Genomic DNA, 11,894 nt, shown 5'->3' on the forward strand with positions numbered 1-11,894 from the left:
GCCTATGATTAAGTTAAATGCACCTGTGAAGTCAGCTGTACTGGATTTCACATCTTTAAGAAAAATGAGATATTTTTATGCCCAGAGTTCTCACTAAGGATTTTTGAAGGCGAGTCCAGGGACTCGTCATTTTTGGCCATGGAGAGTCCAACAGTAAGAAGAAGATATTTTATTGCAATATGATTTATTATTTTAGTCTCCATGACCTACATGTAATAGAGCAATGAAATGACATTAAATTCAGATTTCTTTTAAACTTTTTCTATAATAAAATGATATGTGTGTTCAGTTTATACAAAATATTACAATCTTGATGCATCTTTGGACTCACCAGTTTTGAAAATGGTGAGTCCAGACAGATTTTCATGAGTCCAGGACTCATGGACTCGCCTCAGTGAGAACCCTGTTTATGCCACAGGCTAACCAAAATTTATAGTGATTGTATGCAGCTGACTTTTTATACGACCGCAAAAAAATTTTTGTGGTCGTATATTGGTATGACGTTGGTGTCGTCGTCCGAAGACCCATTAGTTTTCGCACTCTAACTTTAGTTTAAGTGAATGGATCTCTATGAAATTTTACCATAAGGTTCAATACCACAAAAGGAAGGTGGGGATTGATTTTGGGGGTTATGGTACCAACAGTTAAGGAATTAGGGGCCAACAATAAGCATTTTCTAGATTCCAGACATTAACTGTGGAACGGTGTATGGATCTCTCTGAAATTATACTACAAGTTTCCATACCACAAAGGGATGGTTAGGATTTGCTTTGGGGGGTTATTGCTCAAACCGTTTAAGAATTAGGGGCAAAAAAGGGGGAAAAACAAGGTTGTCCTCATTAATGGACAAATACTTTAGTACAAAACATAATTTAAAGCAGTGTAAGGGAGATAAATCAAATACATCATTGAAATTATCTCCCTTACACTGCTTTTAAATTATGTATAAAGTAATGGTTAATGAACAATTAAGATAATTTAAAACAGTGTAAGGGAGGTAATTCAAATACAACGTTTTGGTTACTTCCCTTACACTGCTTTTAAATTATGTTTAAAGAAATGCATATTTATAAAGGAAGACCAGTATGGCACATTAGATTTGTAAAATCTTTGACCACATTTATTTATTTGTTATGCCGAATCTAACCGTGTATTTAGATTTTTAATTTTGGGTCCAGTTTTCAAATTGGTCTACATTAAGGTCCAAAGGGTCCAAAATTAAACTTTGTTTGATTTTAACAAAAATTGAATATATGGGGTTCTTTGATATGCTGAATCTAAACATGTATTTAGATTTTTGATTTTTGGTCCAGTTTTCAAGTTGGTCCAAATTGGGGTCCAAAATTAAACTTTGTTTGATTTCAACAAAAATTGAATATATGGGGTTCTTTGATATGCTGCATCTAACCATGTATTTAGATTTTTTATTTGTGGACCCCGCTATCAAATTGGTTCATATTGAGGTCAAAAGGGTCCAAAATTAAACTTTGTTTGATTTCATCAAAAATTGAATTATTGGGGTTCTTTGATATGCCAAATCTAACCGTGTATTTAGATTTTTAATTTTGGGTCCCGTTTTTTAAATTGGTCTCCATTAAGGTCCAAAGGGTCCAAAATTAAACTTAGTTTGATTTTAACAAAAATTAAATTCTTGGGGTTCTTTGATATGCTGAATCTAAACATGTGTTTAGATTTTTGATTATGGGACCAGTTTTCAAGTTGGTCCAAGTTGGGGTCCAAAATTAAACTTTGTTTGATTTCAACAAAAATTGAATATATGGGGTTCTTTGATATGCTGAATCTAAACATGTATTTAGATTTTAGATTTTTGGCCCAGTTTTCAAGTTGGTCCAAATTGGGGTCCAAAATTAAACTTTGTTTGATTTCAACAATAATTGAATATATGGGGTTCATTGGTATGCTGAATCTTACCATGTATTTAGATTTTTTATTTGTGGGTCCGCTATCAAATTGGTTCATATTGAGGTCAAAAGGGTCCAAAATTAAACTTTGTTTGATTTCATCAAAAATTTAATTATTGGGGTTCTTTGATATGCCAAATCTAACCGTGTATTTAGATTTTTAATTTTGGGTCCCATTTTTATACGACCGCAAAAAAATTTTGTGGTCGTATGTTGGTATGACGTTGGCGTCGTCGTCGTCGTCGTCGTCGTCGTCCGGCGTCGTCGTCCGAATACACAATGGTTTTCGCACTCTAACTTTAGTTTAAGTGAATGGATCTCTATGAAATTTTACCATAAGGTTCAATACCACAATAGGAAGGTGGGGATTGATTTTGGGGGTTATGGTACCAACAGTTAAATAATTAGGGGCCAAAAAGGGGCCGAAAATAAGCATTTTTGTAACTTCCAGACATAACTTGTGTCTTATTGTATGGATCTCTTTGACATTGTACTACAAGATTCCATATCACAAAGGGTCGATGATGGGATTGATTTTGGGGTTAATTTCCTCGAAATTTTAGGAATAAGGGGCCAAAAGGGGGCAAAAAACAAGCATTTTTCTAGTTTCATGACAATAACTTGTGTGTAAGTGTATGGATCTTTCTGAAATTTTACTACAAGGTTCCATTTCGCAAAGGGAAAGCTGGAATTGAGTTTTGTGGTAATTGCCCAAAACGTTTAGTAATAAGGGGCCTAAAAAGGGGTGAAAAATAAGCATTTTTTAGTTTCTAGACAATAACTTGTGTTCAAGTGTATGGATCTCTCTAAAATTGTATTACAAGGTACCATACCACAAAGGCAAGGCTGTTATTGAGCTTGGTTTGGGGGGGGAAGGGGGGGGTGATGAATCATAGGGGGGGGGGGGTCAAAAAAGGGGTAATTATTTTTTTTCGTTTAAGGAATAAGGGGAAAAAAGGTTAAAAAACTAGGGTTTCCATTTTAATAGACAAATAATTGAGTAAAGAACATTATTTAAAAGCAGTGTAAGGTTGGTAATTCAAACTCATTTAAATATCTCACCTGCACTATGTTTGAATTATGTAAATTGGAAATTTGCCAATTATTTTAGTATAATAAACTTCATTGGAAATTTGCCAATATAAAATTTTGCTGATGAAGGTTTTTTGTTTACCTTTAGTCTGACTATGATGTCATTTTCTATTTTAATAGCCTTATGATGTAGTTAAATTTTTTTTAATACTTTTATGATGTATTTTAATGCGCTTTTATGGTTGCAAATTTATTGTTTTAATATAATAAACTCCATTGGAAATTTACCAATAGTTTGTTTATTTTTAGCTATGACTATGATGTCATTTTCTATTTAATTTTAAGGTTACAAATTAATTTCAGTTTTAAATATTATTGTAAAATGTTTGCCCAAAACATTTATTAATAAGTGGCCAAAAAAGGGGGCAAAAATAAGCATTTTTTTAGTTTCCAGACATTAACTTGTGTTCAAGTGTATGGATTTCTCTGAAATTGTACTTAAAGGTACCATACCACAAAGGGAAGTGGGTCAAAAAATTTTTTGGGGGGGGGGGGGGGGGGGGATTTTTTTTTCCTTTTTTTTTTTCTTTAAAATTTTCCATTTTAAGTTGGTTAATTCTGATCACAAAGAGAAAGTTGGAATTGAGTTTGGGGGATAATTGCTCAAATGTTTAGGAATAAGGGGCTAAAAAAGGGGTTAAAAATAAGCATTTTTTTTTTAGTTTCCAACAATTAATTGTGTTTAAGTAATTGGATCTCTGTGAAATTGTACTGCAAGGTACCATACCACAAACTGAAGGCTGGGATTGAGTTTGGGGGGGGCGTGATGTGTGAAAATTTTCCACTTAAAGTTGGTTAAATATTTCTGATTTAGATATAAAAGCAAATAATAATGATGTGGTTTGATTTTATCAAAAACTTAAATTGAAGTTATGTATATTGTAAATTTAGGTTACATTGGAATTTAAGAATTGGCTTTGGGGTAGGGTTATGGCTCAAACCTTTAAATAATAAGGGAAAAAAAGGTGAAAAAACAAGGGTTTCCAGGTTAATAGACAAATAAGTACAAAACATTATTTAAAAGCAGTGTAAGGTTGGTATTTCAAACTCATTTAAATATCTCACTTACACTGCTTTTAAATTATGTGAAATGGAAATTTGCCAATAACTTTATTGTTAATAAATGCATTGGAAATTTGCCAACAATTTTAGTATAATAAACTTCATTGGAAATTTGCCAATATAAAATTTTGCTGATGAAGGTTTTTTGTTTACCTTTAGCCTTGACTATGAAGTCATTTTCTATTTTTATAGCCTTATGATGTAGTTGAATTATTTAATACTTTTATGATGTGTTTAAATGGGGTTTTATGGTTGCAAATTTATTGTTTTAGTTTAATAAACTCCATTTAAAATTTGGTAATAAAAAAAATTTTTGTTTATTTTTAGCTATGATTATGATGTCATTTTCTATTTTACTTTTATGGTTGCAAAGAAATTTTTATTTTTAGATATTACTGTTAAATGATGCTGATTAAGGTTTTTGCTATGTTTAGCCATGACTATGATGTCATTTTCTATTTTAATATCTGTCATGATGTATTTAAATGGGCTTTTATGGTTACAAAGGAATTTTATTTTTAGATATTACTGTAAAATGTTGCTGATTAAGGATTTTGTTTATTTTTAGCCATGACTATGATGTCATTTTCTATTTTAATACCTTTATTATGTAATTTCCATTTTTAGATATTACTGTTAAATGATGCTGATTGAGGGTTTGAATGCTGGGATTGATTTTGGGGGTAATTGCCTCCAAATTTTAGGAATTAGGGGGCAAAAAACAAGCATTTTTCTAGTTTCATGACAATAACTTGTGTGTAAGTGTATGGATATTTATGAAATTGTACTACAAGGTTCCATATCACAAAGGGAAAGCTGGAATTGAGTTTGGGGGTACTTGCCCAAAACGTTTAGGAATAAGGGGCCAAAAATAAGCATTTTTCTAGTTTCCAGACAATAACTTGTGTTCAAGTGTATGGATCTCTCTGAAATTGTACTGCAAGGTACCATACCACAAAGGGAAGGCTGGGATTGTTTTTGGGGGTAATTGTCTCAAAATGTTAGGAATTAGGGGCCATAAAGGGGCAAAAAAACAAGCATTTTTCTAGTTTCATGACAATAACTTGTGTGTAAGTGTATGGATCTTTATGAAATTGTACTACAAGGTTCCATATCACAAAGGGAAAGCTTGGTTTGAGTTTGGGGGTAATTGCCCTAAACTTTTAGGAATTTGGGGCCAAAAAGGTGCAAAAAACCCAAGCATTTTTCTAGTTTCCAGACAATAATTTGTGTTCAAGTGTATGGATCTCTCTGAAATTGTACTGCAAGGTACCATACCACAAAGGGAAGGCTGGGATTGAGTTTGGGGGTGATGAATCATAAGGGGGTTTCAAAAAATTTGGGGGGGGATTTTTTTTTCCTTTTTTTTCTTTAAAATTTTCCATTTTAAATTGGTTATTTCTGATTTATATATAAAAGCAAATAATAATGATATGGTTTGAATAGGTAAATTAAAAAATTTAAAGTTCTTAGACTACTTTCATTCTGTGTCAGAAACCTATGCTGTGTCAAATATTTAATTACAATCCAAATTCAGTGCTGTATCAAGCTTGAATGTTGTGTCCATACTTGCCCCAACTGTTCAGGGTTCGACCTCTGCGGTCGTATCAAGCTGCGCCCCAGCGGAGCATTTTATTTGAATTGGTCTACATTAAGGTCCAAAGGGTCCAAAATTAAACTTAGTTTGATTTTAACAAAAATAAAATTTTTAGGGTCCTTATATATGCTGAATCTAAACATGTGTTTAGATTTTTGATTATGGGACCAGTTTTCAAGTTGGTCTAAGTTGGGGTCCAAAATTAAACTTTGTTTGATTTCAACAAAAATTGAATATATGGGGTTCTTTGATATGCTGAATCTAAACATGTATTTAGCTTTTAGATTTTTGGCCCAGTTTTCAAGTTGGTCCAAATTGGGGTCCAAAATTAAACTTTGTTTGATTTCAACAAAAATTGAATATATGGGGTTCTTTGATATGCTGAATCTTACCATGTATTTAGATTTATTATTTGTGGGCCCGCTATCAAATTGGTTCATATTGAGGTCAAAAGGGTCCAAAATTAAACTTTGTTTGATTTCATCAAAAATTGAATTATTGGGGTTCTTTGATATGCCAAATCTAACCGTGTTTTTAGATTTTTAATTTTGGGTCCCGTTTTTTTTTAATTGGTCTACATTAAGGTCCAAAGGGTCCAAAATTAAACTTAGTTTGATTTTAACAAAAATTGAATTCTTGGGGTACTTTGATATGCTGAATCTAAAGATGTGTTTAGATTTTTGATTATGGGACCAGTTTTCAAGTTTGTCCAAGTTGGGGTCCAAAATCAAACTTTGTTTGATTTCAAAAAAAATTGAATATATGGGGTTCTTTGATATGCTGAATCTAACCATGTATTTTGATTTTTGACATTGGACCATAATAGGTAAATTAAAAAAAATTGAAGTTCTTAGACCACATTCTTTCTGTGTCAGAAACCTATGCTGTGTCAAATATTTAATCACAATCCAAATTCAGAGCTGTATCAAGCTTGAATGTTGTGTCCATACTTGCCCCAACTGTTCAGGGTTTGACCTCTGCGGTCGTATCAAGCTGCGCCCAGCGAAGCATTTTATTAGAGTTGAGATAATTGTAAATTATTTATATTAATTTGAATTGATGAATATACATGATATAGTGGCAATCTTTCTTTCTTTGGAGCACTTGTCAATGTAATGTGTTGGTTGTTGCAAAATGTAAAATTATAAAATCCTCCAGCGGTTATGCTAGTGAATCAGTGTAAGATACTTGCACGTCCAACAGGTGCCAATGTCTAAAATCGCAATTACCCAATTCAGTAACCAAATAAGAATTCTTCACTAGGATGGAGTTGTGACTATTTAACATGTTTAACACTCATGGCATTTGAAAAAGTTTGAAATTCACCATAAAGGAAATTAATCCAGAAGAAACAAAATATTCAGGGAAATTTGTACAACCAGAAATAAATTACTGCAAAAATTATGCAACATAACTTATAGTAGCAGAAATAGCTATATGAATAAAAGGAGATAAGGGTATGCGTCAATGAGGCAGCAGCAGAGTGACACAAAAATCAAAAACAAGAAATTCACAAACTTCAACTGTGGAAGCTCCTTTTATTATCCGTCAATATTTTTTTTTTTTTATAGTAAAGCAGTTTCTTAATCACTCAAGGTATAGGAAGTAATTATAAACTAAGTTTATACTTCGATGTCAACAATGTTTTAAGGAAGGTTTCACACTCTTCTTCAAAATTCCTGGGAATGATACTTTGTGAGCTGTTTTCTTGTCTTTGGTTTTGTCCATTATATGGTCTATTTCTCCAGTCTTGTTTCATTTTAAAATTTTAGGTTAAGATAGTTAACCATGACATTGTGGTCACATGAACTTGAAATTTAGTGGACATGATTATTATAATGTGCAATTTTTATATGTAATGCAATAGACCGTTATGATCCTAATTTCACAATTCACATGGCAATATGATAGTGTGAAACCAGTACCTTCTCTTTTAAAGTGTTTGTAAAGGTTGTTTACCATGCAGTTGTGGTCAACTTAACACTTTATACACATGTTCACTATTGGTTGGAATTTTATATTTGCCAAATTATAGTTTTCAACCTAATTTAACATGAACATGAAAATGTGTTAATGCAAGAGGCATTGATGTCTTATGGACAACACATTCTTATTTTAACTCACCTGGCCTAAAAGGCCATATAAGCTTTTGCAATCACTTGGGTGTCTGTCATAATTTTTAAAGGCAGTGCTTTAATGCCTTTCTAGTTGCCGTGTTAATCTTTCTTTCCGCGATATCCAACTTATCTGCGTGGGGGGTCATTAGGCTCCAAGTAGATCCGGAAAATGTTGATTCTCTCCTCTTCTTATTGTGATATAAAATGTTTTTTGTTTCATTTCTTTTACATTGGGAAATAGAGAAACGATCATTGTGTTTTGTTAGTTTTAAAAACTTTTGATATATTTGTATTTCACATTATAAGCAGTCAACCGATTGACAAACTAGAATTATTTGAATTCCGTGTGGAAAGAGGTCGGGTTAATTTCGAGTGTTATCTGCAATCTAGATGTTTATAAATCATTTCAGTCGTTGATATAATAATTAAAGGTTGACAGAACATGAATTATATTATACAATTTAAAGTGCATTTCTGTTTATGCACGCGAACCCGTCTAACGTTATTGTTATTTCGCAGTTATAAAGTAGCAAATTATCGTTCCTGAATAGGTGGCGTCGTGGTAGCCGATCCTGTTCTTCAACTTCCGGTTTCTGCACTGTGCAACTATTACAGTTGCATTTTTAATTAACGATGCCAAGTACTTGTTGTTGTGTACCTGGATGTCATTTAAGAGGAGGACATGCATTTTCAAATGACTTAAAAAGAAGGAAAAGTTGGATCAACGCCATGGCCCAGACGAGAAAACGATGAAATCGTGGAGTCCATCTCAATCAGCTGTTGTTTCCAAGGCACATTTTACTGAAAAAGAGTCTTTAAGACTACGTGCAGGAAACTATTCATGGTAAAACTCTATTTTCTTTTTAAAATATATAGTTATATATGTAATCGCTATGCGAAATAACCAAAGTCTGTTTACAACCGCAATTATCGTTTTGGAATAAAAGGGGGTGGTTAATTCGAATTCTAGACAGTTCGGCACCCAGACAAATCGGCACCCGGACCAATCGGCACCAGAGAAAGACACTTCGGCACCCAGACAAATCGGCACCTAACATAGACAAATCGGCATCTAATAAAGATAAAATCAATTATCAGAGACATATATACACATGTGTATATATGTCTCTGCAATTATTAAGTCCTTGATCAAAATATAATGAACCAAAAATAAAAATAATGAAGTATCTTATGAAGTGGTTTATTCTTTTGGTTGTTTATTTGTGAAGACTGTATTGCAGCTTAGTCATTTGGGTAGCTGTCTTATTTGAGTTTTCTTTTTCCATATGCATGAAAATTGATTTCATAGATTTCACCATTCATGTACTAGTTTTAATGTAATGCATAGTTCTATTCAGATAGTATTCTAAATCAATAAAACACATGTAGCATATTTATAATATTTATTTTATTTATTATAATTATATTCATAACAGTTTATAGATACGTTAACAGCACTAGATTTGCATCAAAGGTGAACACATGATAGTAATGAAACATTTTAAATACTATAAATATAACATATAACATATATACAGGCAGCACTATAAGTTCTAACAAAGTCACTTTGGTGGTGGTCCGTACACACTGGCACATTCCTTAAGCAGTCTGGAGGTGGAGATGCTGTTGCTTCAATACTGGTCCCACAGTCTATACACTTTTGATCTCCATTGAGAAATTATCAAATTTCATTATAAACTTACATAAAATACTGATTAATGCATAACTACAATTAATTATGATTTAATTATATGATGTTTATTCAAAGACCGTCATATTTAATAATCATTTAGGATTTAATTAAAATTTAATGATGTTTATTCAAACACCATCGTTTAGGATTTAATTAAAAAAAGACGATTATTTTTTCAAATTTTGTAATGCATATTTTATTTACGGATTTTAATATTTCTGTAACAATTCTTTTATTTTTCTTAATATAAATATATATATAAAGAAAAAACAAATGAGGTGCCGAATTGTCTTGGTCCCGATATGTCCTCAGGGGTCCCGAAATGTCCAAAACGGATGCCGAAATGTCTTCGGACTTGGGTGCCGATTTGTCTGGGTGCCGAAATGTCTTGTTACCGGTTAATTCAAGACTTCATAATTTTTTGGATTACATTCAATGTGATCTGTTTGAGATTTTTTGGTGCTTGCTACAATTATAATGATTTCTTACAAGAGGTATATCATACTGAGAATTATTTTAGCAGTAATTATGCTAATGTAGTAATGACAGGAATGCATAAGCTATGCCTCATAGACTTTCTTGAAAAATGTCAATGACAATGTTAACAGGAACAAAACAATGACATGCTCTCATCTATATTATAGTTATTTAGGTACAAACAATGTATGTTTGTTGCATACGTCTCTCATTGTTTGTCCTTTGGATTTACATAACATACATTTTGATGTACATTGAATCAGGCTAACATATTTTTATCCAGATTGTAATGAATAAATCTAGTTAACATTTTGCCAGGTAGTATAAAGTATGCATTGCTAATGAAAGTTCATTTAATTATCAAAAAACTAATGTTTTATAACCTTTTTCAGGGTGCAAACCCACCATACAGAGACTTAAGTCTACTGCCATTCCCAGCCTATTTTCCTGGACCAAGCAAGAGACTGAATCGTCCGCAAAAAGAAAAATCAGGGCAGTTTCCTGTGAAAACAAAAGAACTAAACTTGATGAATATTGTAGTAGAAATCTAGAGGAAAGTTTTGATTGTAAAGTTGGTTTTCCTGAAGAAGTCATTCATACTGCAGACATGATTTATGACTGTCCACCACCAACTGCCGAGCTAATGTTGAGCTTCACAGATGGAATTACGCAAACACCATCAATGCCTATATTTTCAGCAGAGAATTTTGAAATGAAGACACGTGACATAGCCATGCATTTATATACCGGTTTAGAGTTGTAACTTGTATACTAAATTTTTATTTGTTTTGACCACACTTGGTCCAGCAGCACATTGTTTGAAATACATATATTTTCAAATTGATAGGGTGTCATTTGAAAATCAGTTTTTTTATGACTTTGATGAAATTGAGGCATTATACAACCAACTTTGAACTGTCTAGATTCTAGATTGAAACTAGTGTTAAGAATATTGTGTAAACATGGATTGTTTTTATGTCTAAACAGTGGCGTGAGGCTAACACTTGGCCATTTAGTGGTTTAGTCAGGTATTTTTCGCCATCCAACTTCAAATTAAAGTTTCCTACAACTTGGATTATTATTGACAGCACAGAATATCCCGTGATAAAACCTAAAGCTCCTAGAGCTCAGGCAACCTTTTCATCATATAAAAACAGAAACACTGAAAATACTTGTATGTTCGACTCCTGGTGGTTTAGTCAACTATGTCTCTAATGCATATGTTGGTTGTACCAGTGACTGTGAAATAGTTGAAAGATGTAGAATAGTTCAATTATGTGATCCAGGTGACAGTGTGATGGCAGACAAAGGTTTAAATGTGCATGATTTGTTTGCTCACTTTTTTCAAAAAAAGAAACAGAATTAGTTCCAAAACTCTTATACGGGATAGAAAAGTCTCCAATTAACACGTGCACATAGAGCTAATTATTGGACTTGGCAAAACATACAAAATTCTAATAAATCCTATGAATGGAACTGAAACAAAACTTTCATCTGAAATAACATTTAGTTGTTTTATGTTGTGTAATTTTAGAACTTGTATTGTGCCAAAGGATGCATAAATAAAAGTGACGCAATGAAGTTTGTTCTGATATATATATATAAATATTATTTACAATTACATGCACATGTAAATTGTAATGCATATAAAAATAAGGAGATGTGGTATGATATTCAGTGAGTTTATCGAACCAAAGTGCATAAGAAATGGGTAAAGCAGTTACAGGTGTTACTGTCACCGTGCAATCTCCAACAATTAGAAAAACTTGTACCGTGTAAAAAATTTCAGAGATCTTACAACTAAGTTTTGTTGTCTCACCTTGACTTTGGTGAATTGTTTATATCTGTTGATGTAAAGATAAAAAAGCAGATATGGTATGATTGCCAATGAGACAACTCTCCACAAGAGACCAAATGACACAGAAATTAACAGC

At 32.5% G+C, this 11,894-nt stretch overlaps 1 long non-coding RNA gene across 1 annotated transcript; it reads left to right on the forward strand.

Moving 5' to 3' along the window:
- The first annotated feature begins 8,096 nt into the window (after positions 1 to 8,096).
- Positions 8,097 to 11,541, forward strand: LOC127723004 (uncharacterized). Its single transcript, XR_007991784.1, has 2 exons — positions 8,097 to 8,634; positions 10,353 to 11,541. It is a non-coding gene; the product is annotated as an uncharacterized LOC127723004 (long non-coding RNA).
- The last annotated feature ends 353 nt before the right edge of the window (positions 11,542 to 11,894 follow it).

The sequence above is a fragment of the Mytilus californianus genome, unplaced genomic scaffold, assembly GCF_021869535.1.
Source record: "Mytilus californianus isolate M0D057914Y unplaced genomic scaffold, xbMytCali1.0.p SCAF_13, whole genome shotgun sequence".
Lineage (NCBI taxonomy): Eukaryota > Metazoa > Mollusca > Bivalvia > Mytilida > Mytilidae > Mytilus > Mytilus californianus.